Genomic DNA, 23,435 nt, shown 5'->3' with positions numbered 1-23,435 from the left:
TCCTAGTTAGTCACATACGATAGACAAGTTGTAGGACATCACTCCTAATGAAAAGTAGTCGATAGGCAAGTTCAAAGTTTATACTCGCGGTCACTACGGGAGGCTCGTCACCTCAGTGTAGGCTAACAGCTCGAAAATGGTGTCTCATACCACCATGTCCGGCTCACGAGTCTGTGTTGTTCAATGGTCACTACGGGGAGGGTTGTCACCCCAGCGTAGGCCGACAGCTCGAACACGGTGTCCCATACTACCATGCTCGGCTCATGAGTCTTAGCGGATTGTGGTACCATGGTTAAAGTGGGCCTTTACATCGGAGAGGTGTACCTTAGATTAAGCAGCAGTGTCCATACATAGTAAACACACAATAGGCCAATCGGATTGCTAGGCAAGTTCGATTGGTACGAGCACACACTGACTTAACCGACATGGAGTGCAAAAGCACCCTTAGTGGCCTAACCACTGTCGACAGTCGTCGTGCGACCCGGATTCATCGAGTTTACCTAATGTCGCAAAGCTAATTCGACCACCCGAACAGGAACTGTTACCGATTGCTTAGACTGCGTTGTAGCCCTAATCTTACTCAAATGCAATAGGTAGACACACATGTCAATCATGTCAGCATTTTACAAACAATCCAAATAAATCTCTCATTCGAGCTTTTCATCAAACACATTGATCATATTACCTAACACTTGCATTTTATCCATAAATCGCGTAGAGGCAAATAAGATTACATGAAGGAAACTATACATATGAATAAGGTAATTGAGAATCCTATCTCAATACCCTTAATAAATACAAATTATCAACAATTTCCCATTCAGACAATTTATCAAACACTTAAGTTACACTTCACCAAAATACATAGACTAGGTTAGTTACGACATATATTATGAAAATTCCTTACACAAAGAGGTCATTATGCATATGACAAACATGAATCCTAGATTAGTAGTCATGGCAAGCACAAATCACATTTAGATGTTCATTCAAACATTTCAACAAACACATAGGAAGCATATTTTGCTCAACATAGTTCATACATGTAAAATATATCGAAATCGGCGCGTCTAAGATGATATGGTAGCAATCAAGTCAGACATAAATCATTAGCTGACATTAAAAGCATTGAAAGCCATAACCTAAATGTTTATAGTCCACACCTTTTGTTGGAATACTCGATTCGGACTTGGTTCGAACACTACGTTCCTGAAAACGGAATGTCGGGCACCTAAATAATGTAACGGTTAGTTAGTTTGACAAATAATTAGCCTGGATTTCTATAATAAGATTAGGGTTAGGTTTTCTTAACCAAAATCCTAGCCGAGACTGATTTTGTAACGTAACAGGGAGGTGATTCGAGGTGTGAAGTCGTGGGAGAAAAACACTACAATGATTTCCTAATATCCTTCTTCTCTTCTTACTCCTTTCAATTCTTTTCTCTCCTCTCTCCTAGGGTTTGCAGAAATTCGTATGAGAGAGAGGTGGGGTGGTATAAGGGCTATATATAGGCCCAAAAGTGATGCAAATGGCCCTAGGGCCACCATATACATGGTTTATATCCTTTGGGCAGCTATTTTTGATAAAAAGGGCTCATAGGGAGGCCCACTACTCACATATGTCGTAGGATAAGTTCCCTGACAATGGATCTATGCCAAGATGTGATTTCGGTGTGATCAGATAAGCAGATCGACCGTGGGGGACCTGTGTCAGATCAACGGTTGTACTTATTTGACCGGGGCCACAGGTATACGGATACGTGCAGGGAAATTTCTTTTTCCATGGGTGAAGTTTGGTCAAAAACCGACGGTCCTAAATCCTTAAGTTCGTGCGTGACCGAATGGCCCAATTCACTTAAGTTTCACTACATTTTCTAAAGATATTTACGTTTTGCACACACTTCACTCAGGGCTCATGTTGTACATTTCTGGATACTATCTAGGCTCGATTCCTGCGACGGTTGTTAAGCCCAGTAGGATGGACATAATCCTATAGTCTCGCGGTCATCGGATTCTCGATGTGCGGTCCAGGTCCGATACAGGGTTTCAATGTACTCCTGAGAGCGACAGGCACTGGGGATTTCTCTTAGGTCTTTATATAGGGTTGAGTCAGCGGTATTAATGGTTTTAGGCTTTGCCATTTGTGAAAATGGCAGTTCAAGCTAAATCCACCAATTATTTTGTTTGACACATAAGCAATATTCACCTAAATTACGACAAGGTATGGTCCTTGGGTATTTCTGCCTGAGGTGGTACTCGGGTCTCTGTATGAATTTTTTCGAGACATTACAATGTGACAAGAAGAATAAATCTAAGATGATAGAAGCAGAAAGCTATCGCCTGCATCATCAGCAGGATGCAGGCCAATGAGAGATGGTTGCAGTGATTAACGCCCCCATCCACTTCAATAACGCTCCCATCTGTTTGTCGCTTGGTTACTCAGACCATACCCTAACACACTTATCCCTCTTTTTTTTATCATGTTTCTGAATTTGTGAATGTGGGTTGAGAGATACTTGCGATGATCACAATCCCCCATCCACTTCAATACTGCACTCTCTATACACAGCTATCCATATTTTTGATCTTTGATATGAATGTTAATGGTTTATGATTGTACGAATACTTTGATTTGAGATATAATATGTTTGTTGCCTAGGTTAGTTTGTAGTTTTCAAATCTAACCTAAGTAATTAACATGTATTTTCATATCATTTAAATGTTATGTTAAACGATACTAATGATTTAGTACACGCATAGAATATAATGAAAATTATCCCAAACAATTAGTGTAAATAAAACAATACCACAAAAGAAAAGAACAAATGAAGAAACAATAGATAAATCCATTTCTCATCTCCCGCAAATCCTCGCAAACCACAGATTTTAACTCTTGTGACCGAAAATGTCTAATAAGTAAAAAGATAAGAAGAAAACTATAGCGAAAAAAATTGGCTATGGGAAATGCCCCATCTGCAAGAGTGAAAGATATGCAAGAATGAATCAGTATCATGAACATGTGGATGCGTGTGACAAGAAGAACAAAGTCAAGATGAAAGAAGCAGAAAATAGTCACTTGCAGCAGCAGCGAAATGTAAGCTAGTGAGAGATGGTTTCAGGAATTAATGCCCCTATCTACTTCCATAATGTTCCCATCTGTTTGCTGCTTGGTTACTCAGACCATACCCTATAAGTGATATGGTCTCATGCTCCCTTGGTTGTCAAATTCTGTTGTGTCAAAATCTCTATATGTGTCTTGTGTTGTTAGTTGTTATATGAATGTTCAAGACACTGCATCAATGCTTCAAGTCAATTACGGTGATCTACTTCAACAAATGCAAGGTCATGTACTTGGTCCTCTTCTGTAAGCTTCAATATTCAGAACTACATCAATAAGAAGAGTGCTTGTTCAAGTCTAAAGAGGATGTTCAACTCAAAATAAAGTACAACCTAAGAAGACAAATCCAAGTTTTAAAAGATCTCAAGATCAAGCTACATCAAGTAAAGATTTCAAGCTTCATAAGGCTCAAAGGTCAACCATCTTCTAATTAAATGAAGTTTTAATGTTCATACTTTTTATCCCAGGTATGATGGACCTTAGTTTGACCTTAGGGTAGGCCATTTTTTATACATAATTCAAGTTGAATCTTTTTATATAATTTTGGTCTGTTCTAAGACTAGTCTTGGACCTTGATCGACTAGTCCTAGCACTGGTTCGACCAGTCCAAGAAATTCCACGACCAGTCCTAAGTTGTTGCAATTTTTCAGAATTTTTTGGTTATGCTATGACCTGTCCTGAGACCTGGTCGACCAGTTGGGTGAACAATGTACGACTCGTCCCACGACCAGTCCTGGTTCTATATCTCGAACTACAATAACCAATACCGATTTCCTATGACCAGTCTTGGGTCTGCTACGACCGGTCGTCGATGGTTTAAGACTAGTCGTGGACATCCTAAGACTAGTCGTAGAATGGTTTTTTCAGATAACGCTCAAAATTTCAAAATGTCATTGGTTCTACGACCAGTCGAAGTTTTTTCAAGACCAGTCATAGATGAGGTTTTTGCATCTATAAATAGAGCACGAATTTCAGAGATTGATAACTCAATTCAAGAAAATTCAAGGCTTCACTCTGAGATAAGTTTGTGTTCATTTTAAGCTACTTTATGCATATTTAATATTCTCTTTTCGTTAGCTTATGCATTTGATTTTGATTCTACATTCCAATCTGATTTGAAAGAGGAATTTCTATATTCCATCTTGGAATCAAAATCAAATAAAGCTAAGCCAAACTGGTTTAATTTAAAATCAATTATAACCTAGAACCATTTTAAAGTAAATATTAGACATTGAACTTCTATATTCAAACATTCTGAATTGATTTCCTTTATTTGGCTATCATACTCTTTTACTCTGCTGTTATTATTTTAACTTGGCATAGTCCTATTCACCCCCCCTCTAGGACATATAGTTAGGCCGTTTCATACCCTAACACACTTATCCCTCTTTTTTTTTTTACCATGTTTCTGAATTTGTGAATGTGGGTTGAGAGATACTTGCGATGATCACAATCCCCCATCCACTTCAATACTGCACTCTCCATACACAGCTATCCATATTTTTGATCTTTCATATGAATGTTAAATGTTTATGATTGTATGAATACTTTAATTTGAGATATAATATGTTTGCTGCCTAGGTTAGTTTGTAGTTTTCAAATCTAACCTAGGTAATTAACATGTATTTTCATAGCATTTAAATGCTATGTTAAATTATACTAATGGTTTAGTACCCGTATAGAATACAATGAAAATTCTCCCAAACAATCAGTGTAAATAAAACAATACCATAAAAGAAAAGAACAAATGAAGAAACAAGAGATAAATCCATTTCTTATCTCCAGCAAATCCTCGCAAACCATAGATTATAACTCTTGTGACCGAATATATCTAACAAGTAAAAAGATAAGAAGAAAACTACAGTAAAAAAAATCGGCTACGGGAAATGCCCCATCTGCAAGAGTGATAGATTTGTAAGAATGCAGCAACATCGTGAACATGTGGATGCATGTGACAAGAAGAACAAAGTCAAGATGAAAGAAGTAAAAAATAGTCACCTGCAGTAGCAGCAGAATGCAGGCTAGTGAGAGATGGTTGCAGCGATTAACGCCCTTATCCACTTCCATAACATTCCCATCTGTTTGTTGATTGGTTACTCAGACCATACCCTAATATACTTATCCCTCTTCTTTTTTTAATCAAGTTTCTGAATTTGTGAATGTGGGTTGAGAGATACTTGCGATGATCACAATCCCCCATCCACTTCAATAATGCACTCTCCATACACAGCTATCCATATTTTTTATCTTTGCTATGAATCTTAAATGTTTATGATTGTTTGAATACTTTGATTTGAGATATAATATGTTTGCTGCTTAGGTTAGTTTGTAGTTTTCAAATCTAACCTAGGCAGTTAACATGTATTTTCATAGCATTTAAATGCTATGTTAAATGATACAAATGGTTTAGTACACACATAGAATATAATGAAAATTCTCCCAAACAATCAGTGTAAATAAAATAATACCACAAAAGAAAAGAACAAATGAAGAAACAAGAGATAAATCCATTTCTCATCTCCCGCAAATCCTCGCAAACCACAGATTCTAACTCTTATAAGCGAAAATGTCTAACAAGAAAAAAAGATAAGAAGAAAACTACAGCAAAAAAAAAAATTGGCTATGGGAAATGCCCCGTCTGCAAGAGTGATATATTTGCAAGAATGCAACAGTATCGTGAACATGTGGATGCGTGTGACAAGAAGAATAAAGTCAAGATGAAAGCAACATAAAATAGTCAACTGGAGTAGCAGCGGAATGCAGGCTAGTGAGAGATGGTTGCAGCGATTAACGCCCCTATCCACTTCCAAAATGCTCCCATCTGTTTGTTTCTTGGTTACTAAGACCATACCCTAACACACTTATCCCTCTTTTTTTAATCATGTTTCTGAATTTGTGAATGTGGGTTGATAATTGCGATGATCACAATCCCCCATCCACTTCAATACTGCACTCTCCATACACAACTATCCATATTGTTGATTTTTCATATGAATGTTAAATGTTTATGATTGTATGAATACTTTGATTTGAGATATAATATGTTTGCGGCCTAGGTTAGTTTGTAGTTTTCAAATCTAACCTAGGCAGTTAACATGTATTTTCATAACATTTAAATGCTATGTTAAACGATACTAATGGCTTAGTACACGCATAGAATATAATGAAAATTCTCCAAAACAATCAGTGTAAATAAAACAATACCACAAAAGAAAAGAACAAATGAAGAAATAAGAAATAAATCCATATCTCATCTCCCACAAATCCTCCCAAACCACATATTCTAACTCTTGTGACCAAAAATATCTAACAAGTAAAAAGATAAGAAGAAAACTACCCCGAAAAAAATCAGCTATGGGAAATGCCCTGTCTGCAAGAGTGATAGATTTATAAGAATGTAGCAGTATCATGAACATGTAGAAGCGTGTGACAAGAGGAACAAAGTCAAGATGAAAGAAGCAGAAAATAGTCACCTACAGTAGCAGCGGAATGGAGGCTAGTGAGAGATGCTTATAGCGATTAACGCCCCTATCCACTTCCATAACGCACCCATCTGTTTGTTGCTTAGTTACTCAGACTATACCCTAACACACTTATCCCTCTTTTTTTTTTAAATCATGTTTCTGAATTTGTGAATGTGGGTTGAGAGATACTTGCGATGATCACAGTCCCCCATCCACTTCAATACTGCATTCTCTATACACAGCTATCCATATTTTTGGTCTTTCATATGAATGTTAAAAGTTTATGATTGCATGAATACTTTGATTTGAGATATAATATGTTTGCTGCTTAGGTTAATTTGTAGTTTTCAAATCTAACCTAGGCAGTTAACATGTATTTTCAAAGCATTTAAATGTTATGTTAAACGATACTAATGGTTTAGTACACGCATAAAATATAATGAAAATTCTCTCTAACAATCAGTGTAAATAAAATAATACCATAAAAGAAAAGAACAAATGAAGAAATAAGAGATAAATCCATTTCTCATCTCCAGCAAATCCTTGCAAACCATAGATTATAACTCTTGTGACCGAAAATATCTAACAAGTAAAAAGATAAGAAGAAAACTATAACAAAAAAATTGGCTACGGGAAATGCCCAGCCTGCAAGAGTGATAGATTTGTAAGAATGCAGCAGTATCATGAACATGTGGATGCATGTGACAAGAAGAACAAAGTCAAGATGAAAGAAGCAAAAAATAGTCACCTGCAGTAGCAGCAGAATGCAGGCTAGTGAGAGATGGTTGCAGCGATTAACGCCCTTATCCACTTCCATAACATTCCCATCTGTTTGTTGATTGGTTACTCAGACCATACCCTAATATACTTATCCCTCTTCTTTTCTTAGTCATGTTTCTGAATTTGTGAATGTGGGTTGAGAGATACTTGCGATGATCACAATCCCCCATCCACTTCAATACTGCACTCTCCATGCACAGCTATCCATATTTTTCATCTTTCTTATGAATCTTAAATATTTATGATTGTTTGAATACTTTGATTTGAGATATAATATGTTTGCTGCCTAGGTTAGTTTGTAGTTTTCAAATCTAACCTAGGCAATTAACATGTATTTTTATAGCATTTAAATGCTATGTTAAACGATACTAATGGCTTAGTATACGCATAGAATATAATGAAAATTCTCCCAAATAATCAGTGTAAATAAAACATTTCCACAAAATAAAAGAACAAATGAAGAAACAAGAGATAAATCCATTTCTCATCTCCCGCAAATCCTCACAAACCAGAGATTCTAACTCTTGTGACCGAAAATGTTTAACAAGTAAAAAAGATAAGAAGAAAACTACAGCAAAAAAAAATCGGCTATGGGAAATGCCCCATCTGCAAGAGTGATAGATTTGTAAGAATGCAATAGTATCATGAAAATGTGGATGCGTGTGACAAGAAGAACAAAGTTAAGATGAAAGAAGCAGAAAATAGTCACCTGCAGTAACAGCGGAATGCAGGCTTGTGAGAGATGGTTGTAGCAATTAACGCCTATATCCACTTCCATAACGCTCCCATCTATTTGTTGCTTAGTTACTCAGACCATACCCTAACACACTTATCCCTCTTCTTTTTTTTAATCATGTTTCTGAATTTGTGAATGTGGGTTGAGAGATACTTGCGATGATCATAATCCCCCATCCACTTCAATACTGCACTCTCCATACACCGCTATCCATATTTTTTATCTTTGATATGAATCTTAAATGTTTATGATTGTATGAATACTTTGATTTGAGATATAATATGTTTGCTACCTAGGTTAGTTTATAGTTTTCAAATCTAACCTAGGTTGTTAACATGTTTTTTCATAGCATTTAAATGTTTTGTTAAACGATACTAATGGTTTAGTACATGCATAGAATATAATGAAAATTCTCTCGAACAATCAGTGTAAATAAAACAATACCACAAAAGAAAAGAATAAATGAAGAAACAAGAGATAAATTCATTTCTCATCTCCCGCAAATCCTTGCAAACCACCAATTCTAACTCTTGTGACCAAAAATGTCTAACAAGTAAAAAAGATAAGAAGAAAACTACAAAAAAAAATCGGCTATGGGAAATGCCCCGTCTATAAGAGTGATATATTTGCAAGAATGCAGCAGGGTCGTGAAAATGTGGATGCATGTAATAAGAAGAACAAAGTCAAGATGAAAGAAGCAGAAAATAGTCACCTATAGTAGTAGCGGAATGTAGGCTAGTGAGAGATGGTTGCCGCGATTAACGCCCCTATCCACTTCCATAACGCTCCCATTTATTTTTTTTCTTAGTTACTCAGACTATACCCTAACACACTTATCCCTCTTTTTTATCATGTTTCTAATTTAGTGAATGTGGGTTGATAGAAACTTGCAGTGATCATAGTCCCCCATCCACTTCAATACTGCACTCTCCCTACACAGCTATCCATATCTTTGATATGAATGTTAGATGTTTCTAATTCTATGTGTCACGCCACAAATTCGGAACCTTTGAAGTATCATTCCTAAGTCCCGAACTCAGGTCGAAGAACTTCCTCGCCACTTACCGAACTTGGTTAATGATTATCGAACTTACCAAACACGAAACATAGCTCATGGCAGAGATATTTTTTTTTAATGGTTAATCTGTCTAAGAAGTTACACATTTTGTTTATGGTATCAATGCATATCGAAGAGACGAACCTGTTCGACATGTCACACATAACATGGTGCAACAACTTAACAGTAATGAAGGAAACAATAGTAAACTCCAACAGCTCTTATATGCATCCTGAAAAAGTGTAAGTCATACGTATGAGCAAAACACAACTCGTGAGTCTACTGCGTAACGAGAGTAAAACACGTCTTATCAAGGCGCTCCCGTAAAGACATCCAAAACAACCATAGGCATGTTATCAACTAGTCATGTTATCATAGGTGAGTATGTTATCAATCAATCATGTCATACAACTACATAGGTTATCATGAACATGACATCAATAATAGGCATGTCACTCAGCAGGCAACCGTGAATCATTAAAATAACCAATCGTCATGAAAAAGATAATTAAATTCTATTTTCTACTATATGGCATATGATGGAAGGGCATGGCAGAGCTGGTGTATGGAGTCGGGATGATAGTACATGATATCACAAGTTGTGGTGTCCATCACAAGGGACTTCTATCCAAACCAGTCCCATATTAAATTTGTATAGGTAGGCTCAATGTGGTAAACTCCCGATCTCAGGTTTATCGCGTACCCAACCGAAATCATGGCCAGAGCGAAGGTTCACATAAAGATTTAGTTGTGCACCACTAGCCTGAGTGAATAGTGAATGAATGGATGAATGAGTCAGATACTGAGTATGCAACTCCTACTCAGTAAGTCCACATATAACCACCACAACGCTTTCGATGTGGGACAAGGTTCCACCCCACTGTATGCACAGTTGCCTGCCAGCATAGTACCCTACCAACCACTAGTAGCTCTCTCAGGCTCTTAGGCCCTGCCCACATTAGCGTCCGCACACATGTGCAATAATGACGGGGCATCACAATATCAGTACCGTATATCTCTGGGATATCACCGAGGTCTAGCACAGTGTTGTCAACCAAACTAAGGCTATGTAGTGGAAGGCGTATGTGGCCGATGTCATATGCAAGATGTAACGCAAGCATGCCAGTCCTCATCAAGATCCATATATCAGTACAGTTCATCTCTGGACAATCACCGGGGTCTAGTACAATACACATTGACTACCCCTCCCCGAGGCATGCAGTCTAATGTGAGTGTAAGAGACCTCACTATCTGCCTGACCAATAGTCTGCCAATACCTATCTGGCATGTCGATAATGGACCCATTTCGCAAGCTAGTCAAACTCAACCTATCTATACCCCCTTCTCTCCAGGTGAGTAAGGTCACACACCCTTCCAACCGACTACGACACAGTGGGAGACACAGCTTCCTAGTATTCGGCACACGGGCGCTCATATATCCACTAGGTCTCGACGTTGGAGCAACCTCCTGGTACTATAAGGGTTTAGGGACTTTCACCCAGGCACATCTATGACGGCCCATGTCTAGAACCAAAACATTTTCGATGTCCAATCCTGCCATCCACGATATGCCTGTGGAAGCTATGTCCCTGATGTCGCTGAGGTGTACAGTAATCATGTCACACAAATGCGAGATGCATGAGTCACACTATCTAGTCATGCATCAAACCTGCGCATAGCACACACAAATATGGGGCAACTCCGTCTCTCAGAGAGTCCCATAAACAACCAGCCCAATGGCACATGTTATGATCAATCACTCCTCATAACAAGCATACAAATGATGCGTATAGGCATGTATCATGATGCTATACTAAGCATATTCTTAGTGTGTCCTACTAGACTAGGAACACTAGCATAACTATCAGATATAAACAATAATCGGCCTAAACACAAGAATAGCCAATGTGACATGAGAGTCCATACATTTAAGTATCTTCAATAGCACACTGAGGCCCCATCAGGGCTCCTATAACATGCACATACATAAGGTGCATAGGTTATGGTGGTACACAAGTTCTTACATGTATCATCATTATCATAGACTTCATTCAACATCAAATTTATCCTCATAACATGTATGATGCAATCATGTGCTAAAGTACATAGCATATAGGGATTCACATGCATCATCAATATCATGGCCATTGTCTAATATTGTCATTATACATGCCCTAGGCATTAGTTGTCTATCATGCATAAGGTTATCCTTACGTCCACCAACATCATTTATTTATCTTTATCCACGTATCAAGTAAAATATGGTTTTGTTATCCACATTATCATCACGACAATCAATACGTGCATTATTATCACTTGGATATCAAGCATGGTAGTCAACTAGCACATTTTGTCATTGTTGAGGGTCAAATATTACATATTAGACCCCATTTATTACCTGATTTTACGAGCATGATAGTGTTTAATGCCCTATTTTAATCGTGTTTGTGTTGCAAGGAGAATTTACAAGCGTGGAGTGAAAAGGATCGATGCTAAATGCATGAAATTGACGCTCCAGAATCACCAAGGGAAGGGACGAACTCTAAGGGACTAAGATCGACGGATTTACATGCTAGAGATCTGAGAAAATCGAGAAACTGAAGATTAAGTGGCCTGAAAGTCATCCTGAATGCAAGATCACAGGGTTCCCACCATCCGTTTGACCCGAAACTTCATATCTGGCTTAGGAACCCTAAATTAACTGTACACATTGAATTTCAGATCTTGTATCTCTGTGGAAGTGGCTCAACAGACAGATCAGCCCACATATCAGCGATTTGGGGCCCACCTGAGATCTATATAGGCTTTAAATTTGGTTTCAACAACTTAAATTAGGTGGCAAAACAGATGGACGGAGAGGATTTCTCAGATACATCACGATGGGATCCACCTTAAGGTAAGTGCACATATAGAGCATGAAAGCATGCTATACACGGAACCCTGGGAGTCGATCAGTGTGCGCTTACCCGACTCTCATCGTCTTTCGTATGCAGGGTGCAGACCGACATCTGCTGTGATTTATTGTAGCCCACCTCCTTCGATCGGATGGGTAATCTGAACCGTCCAGTGTGTCTAGACAGTGAGGCTGACCCTAGATATGATGTCCAAGTACTGCCTTGCATGTGAAAAAATAGAAATTTAAGTTCAAACGTGGAATAAAAGGCAGAACAGATGATCTTGTGGGTCACACCAAATCCAATATAAAACCAGACATTTCTTATTGGTTTTTCGAGAGGATCACAATGAACAGAGTGAATTTCTCCGTCGAAGCCTATAAATGGGCCCACCAGTGTCACAGCATCAATTATGCTGCTCTGTTTCACAGTCTGTAAGAATTGGACGTTCTGGAACGTTGTGGCCCTCCACCGTTGATCGGTCCGTCCATCTGGACCGTCTAAATTGTTACAAAGTTGGGACCGACTAGAGCGAAGACAACCGAATGGCTAAGATCTTGTATGAGGAACATCCATGGACCGAACAAGCGTCAAAACATAACTCCTCTTGCTTTTCTGCATTTCCTGCACACATGGCTGTGAAAGATCCACCGACTCCAGCAAGTTCCGCAGGTTCACACTCCACTAACCGACCTGGTGCTCCTATAAAGAGATAAGAAAGAAGAGAGAAAGGCATTCAAATATCCAGCGGTGGACCGTCTACATAATAGAGAAATAATTAGAGTTTGTCTTTTGTTGTTTTTTATTATGTTTTCGTTTAAGAGAATTAGCCTAATCATGTTAGGCTAAACCTCTTAACTAGGGCTAAGAGGTGAAGCTTGTGGTGTGATGGGAATGATTCTATGTCTTAGATTCATGTTATGAACCAATGTTGATACTAGTTTGATAAATAAGATTACTTTTAGTTTTTAATAGTTTGTTGTGACTGACATTACAATAGATCTGCGATGGCCTGAGTATTTCTTTTTCATTATTGTGATTATGCAGTTAGGAAGCCCTATTGTTCACCATCGCCCCTTGGACATAGTTGGATGATGGAACCCTTCCTAACATTCATACATCTCCCAGATTGGTTATGGTTTGGTTTAATTCTGTTGTTTACTTTGTCTCATGGGTATGGTTTTGTGATGGAATCTATTCTACTTTACATCCTTCTTATCTCTTGAAAACTAGATTAAAGGAAGTTCAGATTGTGCTTTAGTGATATATCTTCCAACTGGATGAAGATGGGACTCGAAGTCCAGTTGAGTTTGTGAATCAAGCGTAGATCTCCCTGATCTCTACAAGTGGATCCTCTGAATCCCTAGTTTTCTACCTTTGAATTTTTCTAAAGTTTCAGTTTACTATTTCACCATTATTCCTCAAATTACAATCGATTTAAATTTCATCTTAGTCTGGTTCTAGTTCTACTTAATTTTAGATTACGTACAGGTTTCAGTCCTTGTGGATTCGACCTCGGTCTCACCGAGTTTATTACTACATCACAACCCTATACCTGGGGAGTGAACAGTCATCATGCATATAAATATATAATATCATCATCATTACCATGAGGATCATTTTCACTTCATGAATAAAATAAGAAATGTCATAAGTAACATAAATAATTACTCATCCATCGTTAATACATATGTCATAATTCACCATTCATTAAATCATATCTATCATTTCAACCAACAACTCATAATCATCATATCACGTTACCATACATGTATCATCATCTCACCCATCACTAGGTGCATCCTACCTAGTGTGATGTCCACATTGAACTTAAACTACATGCAAGGCATGGGGTCATTTCGGTCAAGTGTGAATCCCACTTGGTGAACCAATAGGCCAACCCAAGGGCATAAATGTCCAACCACAACGCTTTCAATGGTGTGGATCTAATTTCACAACTAAGTGGGCCCCACACATTCCACCAACTACAAACAATGCACAATCTCAAACATAAAGCTCAACCATAAAGGATAACATGATAACATCTTTCATGTCATATATCATATTTGGCCCACTAGCTACTAACACAACAAACTAAGAAAAGCCTAATTATCTAGTTTATGCATTGTAAACTAGGTCTCTTTAAGCATGGTCCACTAGATTAGAGGTAGTATGAAAGACACGCTGCCCTAGTAGGTAATGGGCCTACCTAACAAGTTCAAGGAAGGTTACCATTGTGGATTTCTCATTCCCCAACAATTTCTCTTAGTGTTGAGCCCGCTTGGGCCTTAGGGTTGCATCATTTAGATGGGCCCAAGGCCACCTATGTCTTAAGAGAACATTTGGATCACAAGATCTGTTCACTAAATATTTTACAAGTTATACAACACCCATTTACAAAACATGCCAAGTGGACCTCATTACATGAAAGATAAGGCCCATACAAGATAGCCCACACTAGATGGCCCACTTAAGGTTTTTAAGCCCAACAATATCTGAAAGTTATTTTTCAAAGTTTAGATGCTGGATTAAATGCTTTGGGAAGGTGGTGGACCCCACTGACGTGGCCCCACATAAATTTTACATCAACAGATTTTTGTGCAATGTTAGTTTCTGGCCATCTTCAATTTAGATTTATGATCATGTGGGACCAACATATGGTGAAAGGAGGGATCCATCTGGTAGCTCTATGTATGGGCTTTAAAAGGTATAAGGCGATCCTCATTGGTTGGGTGTTTAGAATTTATAGTGATGTCCTAAACATGGGTACTTGGAGGAAATGTGTAGGAAACACGGTGCAAAATTAATTTTGGCCTGATCTTGAGTACGTTCCATGATCACAGGGGACCACCTTCCAGTGTCTCATCAGGTGCCCTTAGTTGTACTATATATTTACTTCAAAAACTATAAACTGGGACTAACTGGTTGTGCACACGTAATATTTGGTATAGGGCCAAACATAGGTACTTTGATTTTCTGCACATAATTTTCTGCACAACTATGCTTGACCACATTTTGGGATCCACTCCCTGATCATGTGGGGTCTGATTTAGCCCATGTAAAATATTATTTATCTATTCATTGGTATAAGTTAAAGATTCCAAGTGATGGCCTACTCATATCTCCAGCGTGTGGTCTACTACAGAGGCCTAAAGTTGGTATAAAACACAAATAATCAGACAATTTTCGGCAATGAGGTCTGTCACAACTTAGGACCCAATTTCCAAACACTTAAGGATCATTCTTGACAAAAAGGAGGGACATCCTAGCTCACTTATATAAGGATTAAACATCCCCCAAAGTGGGACCTTTAACTGAAAGTGCCCTGTTTTGTCAACTAGCGTGAGTGTTGAGTCAGAAAGTCAAGTGAGCCCCATTGGGAGATCATTCCAGCGTCTTCCTCAAACTAGATGTGTACTCTGAACTTATCAAAGGTAAACTTAGCCTCACACCCCAAGTCCCAAAACACCCAGGTATATAAAATCCTTAAAAGTGGATATAACAACATAGGGTTTAAAGTATGAAAACTATTTTGTAAAATTAGAAAAATCTCTAAGTTTTTAGCTTTTGTCGATATATGGAGATCACCTCGATGAGATCGGACACCAGTTATCGATGTACTTGGAATGCCACTTGTGTCCAGCAACCAACTAGATCTCTGGACAAAACTATCTATGAATCGATGGAACAATCGATATCATCAACATTCAAATTTTGAGATCATTGAGATGGCTCGATATAATTGAATTCTGGTCTGTTTGTGTGCAGCAAGCTTCTAAAGAAAATCATACATTTATCAATGACTTGAAGATAGCCTCGATATCCTTAGAATTCAAACTCCGATGATATCGATGGATCTTTGATGTAATCGAATTCGGACCAAATGTCCAGCAAGCTTTTAGGAAAATCCTCTTTAAATGGTTCGAGGAATCGAGTCTCCCTGGATAATATCAATATTCAAATATCGATCATATCTAATCTAGGTCGATATCATCGAATTCGAATAATGGAATGTCCAACGAACTTATAAGAAAAACTTCTATAAAAGATCGATGAATTAAACTTAATATTGATATCATTAACATTAAAAATCTGATGACATCATGGGATGATCGATAATATTGAAGACAACCATCTCGTTCTTAGCCTGCTCTCTTGTTTTTCATTGTCGAGGAATCGAACCGTGGTTCGATGACATTGGAGTTCAAAATTCGATGACATCGAAGCATGTTCGATATGATCAAGTTGTGTATAAGAGATTCAATTGTGATTGTCAGAAGAGTCCATATCATCGATCTGTCCCTCGAAGTCTTTGAAAGATACATTCGATTATATTGAAGATGGCTTGATGATATCGAACTCTGTAAAAAATCTCACTGTTTTATTACCGTTGGATCTCTTTGCCTATTTAAGGAGAGCTTGCTATTGGTTACAGCGGTGAGAAAAATAGAGAGAGCCTTGAGAGAGTCCTGTATACTATTTACCCTAAGCACTTTTCTCATGGGAGTTCATCCTTCAATCCACCCTCATCATTAATATTTAATAGAGTGGATTGGGGAATGAACTTCCCCATTCAAGGATCATCCAGCTACCACTTTAATGGCAAATCATTGAGCTGGGATACCTTGAATGCTGGAATGCTTGGAATTACTCCGTCTCTAAAATAGGAAAACATTTAATAGAGTAGGATTCCAACATAACCTTGACCCAACCTGTCGCCATACATTGGTGCATCATCAGTGTTGCAGATCAAGGGAGCTGAAGACTCTTCGTCATTAAAGGAAGAGATCTTCATCAACGTGCTTAATGTGGCTCATCTACTTATCTATAAGTCAATAGAGTCCAGAGACCCTGCTGATCATTCCTTTATGTAAGATTGGTTCACAGGTGATTCTCACCCCTTTCAAGTCCTCATAGGAGGCCTTTGACGGGAGAATACGTGTAGGTGTTGTGTGTTGACCTTTGCTCTTGGTGAGCATAAACTTAGGTCCTTAGTGTAGGTCCTTGGCCAGTGTGGCCTAAAACATAGGTGTTGTGTGTTGACCTTTGCCCTTGTGTAGGGTATAAACTCTAGGTTCCTTATGTGGATCCTTGGCCTGTGTGGCTTAAAACCCTAGGTTCCTTGTGTGGATCCTTTGCTCGTGTGTAGTGCATAAAACCTGGGTGCTATGTGTTGACCCCTGCTCCTGTATGAGGCATAAACTTGTGTCTCGTGAAGACATGTCTAGGTTCCTTGTGTAGGTCCTAGAGTTGACCTTGTGTAGGTTGTGAAGGTTAGAGGTGAACCTGATTTAAAACCTCCTCTAGTGATATCCGGTGCACCCAAGGGTTGAGTGCATCTGCCAGAAATGGAGTAGGCATGTAGGCGAACCACTATAAACGACTGTGTATGGGATTGATATTTTTGTTTTACTATTTGTGTTTGCTTTGAATGTTCTCATAAAGTATGCTCACATGATTATTGAGAACTAATAAGAATCACATCCTACACACACTCATAGTCGTTTCACTCATTCATCATAGACTAAGCTTGCATACTAATTAAATACTGGATAGTCTTATGATTGGATCCTCTATTTGACTTGGAAGCCATTAGAGTTCACTTGAGGTCATCTTGATAGGAGTTTGTTAAATCAAGATTATGTCAATAGGATTTTAAATCATCATAAAATTTTTATAAAGTCCTATTCACACCACTCTAGGACACTTTGACCTATTTTCACTTCCACTAAAGCGGTCTTTACCACAATTTCATTAACTACAGAGTGTGGGGCCCACTACAAGGTGTCAAAGAGGCCTACATGCAATACAGTCAAGTACTTAGAAAATTTCAGCAAACAGAAAGTGCAAAGGAAATGAAATAAATCCAATAGCAAGTGGGGCGCACATGCTAACAAACCATAGATAAAAGATAAAAAGTATACATGGGTTTTCAGATTGGATAAACTAATAAAATGTATAAATCACAAGTGATACCACACCCAAGTGAGTCAATAAGAGGATGAATGTGATGTACAACATATATCCAACATACACATCAAGTAGCACATGAAATATATTAATCAAATCTCTATGATCAGATTCTCTGTTGGAAAATTCGTTCCAATAGATGGTTTAATGATACATCATTTATGTTGTATATAGGTTTCCAACGATAAAGAGCATTGGATCCATCTGGACCATACAAAACAACTGAAAGAATCTGATCATGAGGACCATACATATAATTATTTACTATCTTAAGTAAGTTAAGAACAATTATTAAATGCATCTAACCATTGCAATCACGGATATCGACCACACAAGAATGGTCATAACAAGCCCCGAAATACATCTTTCATATAAGGCCAAGATCTTAGTCGTCCGAACTCCGATTAAGGCTTATTATATACCATTGGAAACTTGGTTCGATTTTCTATGAATCCAATAGAACATATATTTTTAATACATTCATTAAAAGAGTTAAAACTGGGTCCATTTTAGGCAAGTCAGAATCATGCAAGTGCTACTAGACAGCAGCCAAGTAAACTTGATGTTATCGATGATTGGACCGTTGGATGGCTACAAAATTTGGTCCAAAGTTAGTTCATATTATTCTCAAGTTTCAACTATGATCTTAGGATGGTCGATTTTATATGATTTTTAGAACTTGCTGTCTATATACAAAAATGGGATTACACGTGAAGGGTATGGATATAATGTTCATCATAGTGGGCCATATTGACATGGGCCACCTTGCTAACCACCATATCCATAAATACATGCACACAAGAACTCCACACCAGTGGGGCCTACACTTATCAAGAAAATAAAAAGAGGAAGAAAGAGGAGGATGGGAGGAGGGGTGTAGACTCACCTCAATGGATGGATGGTTAGATGATGATGTGTGGTCCACTCCCTCTTTGAACAATGGTGGGCCACACCTTGGCCCTACTCTCTCTCACTCTCTCTTAAAATCTCAGAATTTTTCTAAGTATAGGAAATGAATAAGTGTAAGAGAGCTCCTACTCTTATATAGGGAAGTGGGGGTTGAGGTGGCGAGATGATGTGGCAAGTTTATGGGATCTTATTGGTGCTAAAAGTGAGGTGGAAGGTGATGTATGGTATGGGTAGTGGATGGATGAGGTGGATGGTGCTAAGCATGCATTGGCCAAGGTGGAAGAAATTTATACGTGCATTAGCTAATGGATGGATAAGGGTTATGGGTTGTAGGTGATGCATGGTGAATGATGAAGTGGAATGTTACAAATGGTTGTTTGAAGTGATATCGCAAAAATCAAGACATGCATTGGATGCATGTATCGGATGAGGTGGACATGAGCCATGATTAGTTTCTAAGACATGGGGAGAGAGCTAATGATGAGTTTTGGGATAGAATCCAATTTTGTCTTATAGTGTTTGTCTTATATGTGCTAGCTTCTTATTTTGTCATGTAGCAATTGTCCTATTTATTAGTAATTTCCATGTTCTAAAAGTGGGCTTTGGGCCCACATGGGCTCAAGTCTAATGGGCCTAGCATAATAAAGGTTACTTGTGTTACTGGATACAGAATTTGGGCCTTACATTCGATGGGTCATATCTCACTAATGGAGCGTCAGATTGATGCAAGGTTTTCACCATTACGATCGCAACGATGATGCGGTCCACATGATAAAGGTCTTAAGATTATCCAAATAAATCACTTAGGTGAGTTTTCTAGATGCATTAGGGTGTAGTGTATGGTCTATCAACGGTGCGAGTTGGGACACCTGAGCACACGAGCGATGTTGCAAAAGATCGAGATCCCACACTATGAATACTTAGATTTGATATATAATATGTTTGCTACCTAAGTTAGATTATAGTTTTCCAATCTAACCTAGGCAGTTAACATGTATCTTCGTGCCATTTAAATGACATGTTAAACGATACTAATGGTTTGGTATTTGTATCTAATATTATAAAAAATCTCTTAAATGATTAGTGTAAATAAAAAATTATCAGAAAAGAAATGAACAAATGAAGAAATAAGAGATAGATCCATTTCTCATATCCCAGAAATTGCCGCAAACCCTAGATCCTTACTCTCGTGACCGAAAATGTGTAACAAGGAGAAAGATAAGAAGAAAACTACAACGAAAAATATCCGCTACAGTAAATGCCCCATCTGTAAGAGTGATAAATTTGTAAGATTGCAACAGTATCATGACAATGTGGATGCATGTGTCAAAAAGAACAAAGCCAAGATGAAAAAAGAAAAAATCGTCACTCGCAGCAGCAACGGAATGCAGGCCAGTGAGAGATGGTAGTAGTGATTAACACGCCAATCCACTTCAATAACGTCCGCATCTGTTTGTTGCTTGGTTAATCAAACCATACTCTAACACACTTATCCCGCTTTTTTATCAAGCTTCTGATTTTTTGAATGTGGGTTAAAAGATACTTGCAGTAATGACAATCCCCCATCCACTTCAATATTGCATTCTCCATACATACCTATCCATATCTTCGATATGAAAGTTAGATGCTTCTGATTATATGGATACTTAAATTTGATATATAATATGTTTGCTGCCTAGGTTAAACTCTAGTTTTACAATCTAACATAGGCAGTTACATGTATTTTCGCGGCATTTAAATATTGTGTTAAATGATACTAATGGTTTAGTACACATATAAAATATAATGAAAATTCTCTCAAACAATCAGTGTAAATAAAATAATACTACAAAAGAAAAGAACGAATGAAGAAATAAGAGATAACTCCATTTCTCATCTCCCACAAATCCTCCCAAACCACAGATTTTAACTCTTGTGACTGAAAATGTTTAATAAGTAGAAAGATAAGAAGTAAACTGCAGTGAAAAAAATTAGCTATGGGAAATGCCCCATCTGCAAGAGTGATAAATTTGCAATAATGCAGCAATATCATGAACATGTGGATGCGTGTGACAAGAAGAACGAAGTCAAGATGAAAGAAGCAAAAAATAATCGCCTACAGGAGCAGCGGAATGCAGGCTAGTGAGAGATGGTTGCAGCGATTAACGCCCCTATTTACTTCCATAACGTTCCCATCTCTTTGTTGCTTGGTTACTCAGACCATACCATAATAGACTTATCCTTCTTTTTTATCATGTTTCTGATTTAGAGAATATGGGTTGATAGATACTTGCAGTGATCACAGTCCCCCATCCACTTCGATACTGCACTCTCCCTACACAGCTATCCATATATTTGATATGAATGTTAGATGTTTATGATTCTATGAATACTCAGATTTGATATATAATATGTTTGCAGTTTAAGTTAGATTGTAGTTTTCCAATCTGACCTAGGCAGTTAACATGTATCTTCGTGGCATTTAAAAGCAGTAATAAACGATGCTATTGGTTTGGTACATGTATCTAATATTATGAAAAATCTCTCAAATGATTAGTGTAAATAAAAAAATACCACAAAATAAAAGAACAAATGAAGAAACAAAAGATAGATCCATTTCTCGTCTCCCGCAAATCACTGCAAACCCTGGATCCTTACTCTTGTTATCGAAAATGTCAAACAAGGAGAAAGATAAGAAGAAAACTACAGTGAAAAAAATCAACTATGGGAAATGCCCCGTCTATAAGAGTGATAAATTTTCAAGATTGCAGCAGTATCATGAACATGTGGATGTGTGTGAAAAAAAGAACAAGCGTGTGAGAAAAAGAACAAAGCCATGATGAAATAAGCAGAAAATCGTTGCCGGCAGCAACAGTGGAATATAGGTCAATGAGAGATGGTTACAGCAATTAACGCCCCTATCCACTTCGATAACACTCCCATCTGTTTGTTGCTTGGTTACTCAGACCATACCCTAACACACTTATCCCTCTTTTTCATCATGCTTCTGATTTTGTGATTGTGGGTTGGGAGATACTTGCAGTGATCGCAATCCCCCATCCACTTCAATACTGCACTCTCCCTACACAGCTATCCATATCTTTGATATGAATGTTATATGAATACTTAGATTTGATATATATAATGTCTTTGTTGCCAAACTTAGATTGTAGTTTTCCAATCTAACCTAGGCAGTTAACATGTATCTTCGTGGCATTTAAATGTCGTGTTAAATGATACTAATGGTTTAGTACATGCATCTAATATTATGAAAAATCTCTTAAACGATCAGTGTAAATAAAAAAATACTATAAAAGAAAAGAACAAATGAAGAAATAAGCGATAGATCCTTTTCTCAAATCCCAAAAATCACCGCAAACCCCAGATCCTTACTCTTGTGACCGAAAATGTGTAATAAGGAAAAAGATAAGAAGAAAACAACAGCAAAAAAAATAAGCTATGGGAAATGCCCCATCTGTAAGAGTGATAAATTTGTAAGATTGCAGCAGTATCATGAACATGTGGATGCATGTGGCAAAAAGAACAAAGCCAAGATGAAAGAAGTAAAAAATCATCGCTTACAGTAACAGTGGAATGCATGCCAGTGAGAGATGGTTGCAATAATTAACGCCCATATCCACTTCAATAATGCTCCATCTGTTTGTTGCTTGGTTACTCAAACCATACCCTAACACACTTATCCATCTTTTTTATCAAGCTTCTGATTTTGTGAATGTGGGTTAAGAGAAACTTGCAGTGATGACAATCCCCCATCCACTTTAATATTGCATTCTTCATACACAGCTTTCCATATCTTTGATATGAATGTTAGATATTTCTGATTCTATGAATACTTAGATTTGATATATAATATGTTTCCTGCCTAGGTTATATTGTAATTTTCCAATCTAACCTAGGTAGTTAACATGTATCTTCGAGTCATTTAAATGTAGTGTTAAACGATACTAATAGTTTGATACATGCATATAATTATATTATGAAAAATCTCTCAAATGATCAGTGTAAATAAAAAAAATTCTACAAAAGAAAAGAACAAATAAAAAAACAAGAGATAGATCCATTTCTCGTCTCCCGCAAATCACTTCAAACCCCAGATTCTTACTCTTGCGATCTAAAATGTCTAACAAGAATGAAGATAAGAAGAAAATGACAGCTAAAAAAATAAGCTAGGGTAAATGCCCCGTCTGGTGGAGTGATAAATTTGTAAGACTGCAGCAGTATCGTGAACATATGAATGAGTGTGACAAGAAGAAGAAAGCTAAGATGAAAGAAGCAGAAAATCATCAGCTGTAGTAGCAGCAGAATGCAAGCCAGTGAGAGATGGTTGCAATGATTAACACCCCTCTCCACTTCAATAACGCTCTCATCTGTTTGTTAATTGGTTACTCAGACCATACCCTAACACACCTATCCCTCTTTTTTATTATGCTTTTGATTTTGTGAATGTAGGTTGAGAGATACTTGCAGTGATCTTAATCCCCCATCCACTCCAATACTGCACTCTCCCT

This window comes from Magnolia sinica, chromosome 8 (assembly GCF_029962835.1).
Source record: "Magnolia sinica isolate HGM2019 chromosome 8, MsV1, whole genome shotgun sequence".
Classification (NCBI taxonomy): domain Eukaryota; kingdom Viridiplantae; phylum Streptophyta; class Magnoliopsida; order Magnoliales; family Magnoliaceae; genus Magnolia; species Magnolia sinica.
The sequence above is the reverse complement of the archived record's forward strand: the minus strand, read 5'-3'. Positions refer to the sequence as shown.